Raw genomic sequence first — 3854 nt, 5'->3', positions numbered from 1 at the left:
TCTCCTTTCTCCTGGAGTTCCTGGCTCTGGGTTCTGTTCCTGCTGCCCCACAGCTGCTCCAGGAGGGAGCTGCCCCATCCTCAGGGCTGGAAAATTCTTGGATTTGTTTGGGAATGAGGGTGCAGGAAGGGGCTGCTGCCCCATCCTCGGGGCTGGAAAATTCTTGGATTTATTTGGGAATGAGGGTGTAGGAGGGAGCTGCTGCCCCATCCTTGGGGCTGTGGCTGATTCCTGGATGGTTTGGGGCTGGAAAATTCCTGGATTTATTTGGGAATGAGGGTGCAGGAGGGAGCTCTGCCCCATTCTTGGGGCTGTGGCTGATTCCTGGATTTATTTGGGAATGAGGGTGTAAGAAGGAGCTGCTGCCCCATCCTCAGGGCTGTGGCTGATTCCTGGATTTATTTGGGAATGAGGGTCTAGGACAAAGCTGCTGCCCCATCCTCGGGGCTGTGGCTGATTCCTGGAAGGTCTGGGGCTGGAAAATTCCTGGATTTGTTCGGGGATGAGGGTGTAGGAAGGAGCTGCTGCCCCATCCTTGGGGCTGAAAAATTCCTGGATTTGTTTGGGAATGAGGGTGCAGGAGGGAGCTGCTGCCCCATCCTCGGGGCTGTGGCTGATTCCTGGATGGTTTGGGGCTGGATAATTCCTGGATTTATTTGGGAATGAGGGTGTAGGAAGGAGCTGCTGCCCCAGCCTTGGGGCTGAAAAATTCCTGGATTTGTTTGGGAATGAGGGTGTAGGAGGGAGCTGCTGCCCCAGCCTTGGGGCTGTGGCTGGTTCCTGGATGATTTGAGGCTGGAAAATTCCTGGATTTATTTGGGAATGAGGGTCTAGGACAAAGCTGCTGCTCCATCCTCGGGGCTGTGGCTGATTCCTGGAAGGTCTGGGGCTGGAAAATTCCTGGATTTGTTCGGGGATGAGGGTGTAAGAAGGAGCTGCTGCCCCATCCTCGGGCCTGTGGCTGATTCCTGGATGGTTTGGGGCTGGAAAATTCCTGGGTTTATTTGGGAATGAGGGTGCAGGAGGGAGCTGCTGCCCCATCCTTGGGGCTGAAAAATTCCTGGATTTGTTTGGGAATGAGGGTCTAGGACAAAGCTGCTGCTCCAGCCTCAGGGCTGTGGCTGGTTCCTGGAAGGTTTGGGGCTGGAAAATTCCTGGATTTGTTCGGGGATGAGGGTGAACTTTTGGGAACTCTGCTGGGACTTGCTGGCGTGTGGATCGTGAGGTTGTGGGTTCATGGAATGGTTCGGGTTGGAAGGAGGGAAGGAATAGGAAAGGAAAAAGTGAAGGGAAAAGGAGAAAGGGATGGAATAAGGAAAGGAAAAAAGGAAGAGGAAAGCAGAAAGGAAAGTTGAAAAGAGAAGGGAAAGGAATAAGGAAAGGAAAAGGGAAGGGGAAAGGAAAAAGAGAAGAGGGGAAAAAAAGGAATGGATAAGGAAAGGAAAAAGAGAAGGCGAAAAAAGGGAATGGAATAAGGAAAGGAAAAAGAAAAGGGGAAAGGAAAGGTGAAGAGAGAAAGGGGAAAGGAAAAAGAAAAGGAACGGGCTGCTGTGGGCACAATTTGGGGCTGATTTTAGGCACAATTTGGGGCTGATTTTGGGCACAATTTGGGGGTGGTTTGGGGACAGTTTGGGGCTGATTTTGGGCACAATTTGGGGCGGCTTTGGGCACAATTTGGGGCTGATTTTGGGCACAACTTGGGGCTCTTTTGGGCACAATTTGGGGCTGATTTGATGTCCCTGGCCTTGGGCACTTCCAGGGACCCATGGCCAGCCCCAGCTGCTCTGGGAATTCCATGCCAGGCAGGGATTCCTTCCCCAAATCCCCCCAGCTCTGCTCTCTGGCATTCCCCGGCTCCCATCCCTCAGGCTCTCCTGCCCAGCACATTGCCAGTGTCCAGGGCTGTTCCTGCTGGGGAAACAAAGTCCTGGAATGGTTTGGGTGGGAAGGGACCTTAACTCCCACGCAGCGCCACCCCTGGGACACGTCCCACTGTCTGTCCCAGGTCACCCCCAGCCCACCCGAGTGGCCCTGGGTGATCCCAGGCTGAGGCTTTGCAGCCCAAAGGTGCTTTGAGCGCTCCCCGTTCCCCTGCTCCCATGGAATTTGGGGCTCCAGGGTGGGGTGCAGAGGTTGAATTCCAAATTAATGAAATAAAAGTCAGGGCTGCTCCCTGAGCCACAAAGGCTTTGCCTCTTCCCCCTCCTGGAGAGGCACCAAATTCACCTGGCTCGGGGTGGTTTGGTGGTGGAAGAAGGAAATCATGGCAAATGGGAAGGAAGGGAGAACGGGGAATCCTTGCACAGGCCTGGTCCCTCAGGAAGCTTTTCCAGGGAAGCTGAGGGATGGCAGAAATCCATCCCAGAGCCACAGGCTGCTCCTCTTCCTCCTTTTCCTGGCCACAACCTGTGAATTTTATAGGAATTTTCTATCAAACTTTAAAGATGTATTTCCCACACCTGTCTGCCCCGTTTCCCTGGCAGAAATCATGGATAACCCCATCCCCAGGAACAGGGGGAACCCCTCAGGCTGAGCTTTGGAGCAGAAGATTCTTCATGGCACCGCTCCAGGGTTAAAATATAACCTGGAAATAGAATTGCAGCCTGATCCAGGTCATTAGCAGGGAGCTCCACCTGAGAGTGCAGGAGAAAGGGCTCATTAAGGTGCCTCTAATTCCACAGGAAGGAGATTAAAGTTCTTGCTCAGGGAGAGGAAAACCTCGATAAAGGCTGTGGAGCAATGCTGGGAAATGTGTCCCTGCCCGTTTTATTTCCTTGGGTCTCAGTAAGGGAGGTTCCTGTGCCTGCTTTGCTCTGGGGATTGTGGTTCTCTGTTGAATTTAAATGTAATTTCATGTGGAAAACATGAACTTTAAATGTAATTTCATGTGGAAAACATGAACTTTAAATGTAATTTCATGTGGAAAACATGAAATTTAAATGTAATTTCATGTGGAAAACATGAACTTTAAATGTAATTTCATGTGGAAAACATGAACTTTAAATGTAATTTCATGTGGAAAACATGAAATTTAAATGTAATTTCATGTGGAAAACATGAAATTTAGATGTAATTTCATGTGGAAAACATGAAATTTAGATGTAATTTCATGTGGAAAACATGAAATTTAGATGTAATTTCATGTGGAAAACATGAAATTTAGATGTAATTTCATGTGGAAAACATGAAATTTAAATGTAATTTCATGTGGAAAACACGGTGCCAAGCCCTGCCAGCAGCACAGCTCTGGTCTCTCCCCAAGGAAATAAATCCCATGGCTTCTCCCAGAGGCTAAAAAGGGGAGATTGGAGCAATTCCTGGGTTAAATGTTGTGTTCCTGAAGGGTTTGACACTCTCAGCTTTGCACGGGGATGGGGATGGCTGGGACAGCAGCTGGCTGTCACCTCCAGCTCTGCCACATGTTGGGAGAGTAGTTAAGAATTGGAAAAGTACAAGGCTGTGGTTAATTTTAAGTCTTGCACTTGCAAGATAGCGTGGTTTTGGGTTTGGCTGTAGTATGATAACAAATAGTGAAAGAGACACGAGAAAAGAGAGATGTAACTCTTAAGGAATGGGGAAGAGTTGATGCTATGGTGGCCAATGGACGGTGTAAATTACAGAATATTCATGAGCTAATTACTTGCTGTATAAGTGTCTGATGCTCCCTTCAATAAACGGAGCTTGCTGATGTCATAGTGAGCGTCCCAAGTTTTCCCTGCACCCCACAAATGGCTCATTCTGCAACACCCACATCCTGGAGAGGTTTTTTGCCAAGTGCAGGAAATGCTGCCAGGTCCCCAGAATCATTTATTGTTATTTTCTGCAGCAGCTCCGTGTTCCCACAGGGACTCCAG

This window comes from Ammospiza caudacuta, chromosome 26, assembly GCF_027887145.1.
Source record: "Ammospiza caudacuta isolate bAmmCau1 chromosome 26, bAmmCau1.pri, whole genome shotgun sequence".
Taxonomy (NCBI): domain Eukaryota; kingdom Metazoa; phylum Chordata; class Aves; order Passeriformes; family Passerellidae; genus Ammospiza; species Ammospiza caudacuta.
Note: the sequence above shows the minus strand (reverse complement) of the source record.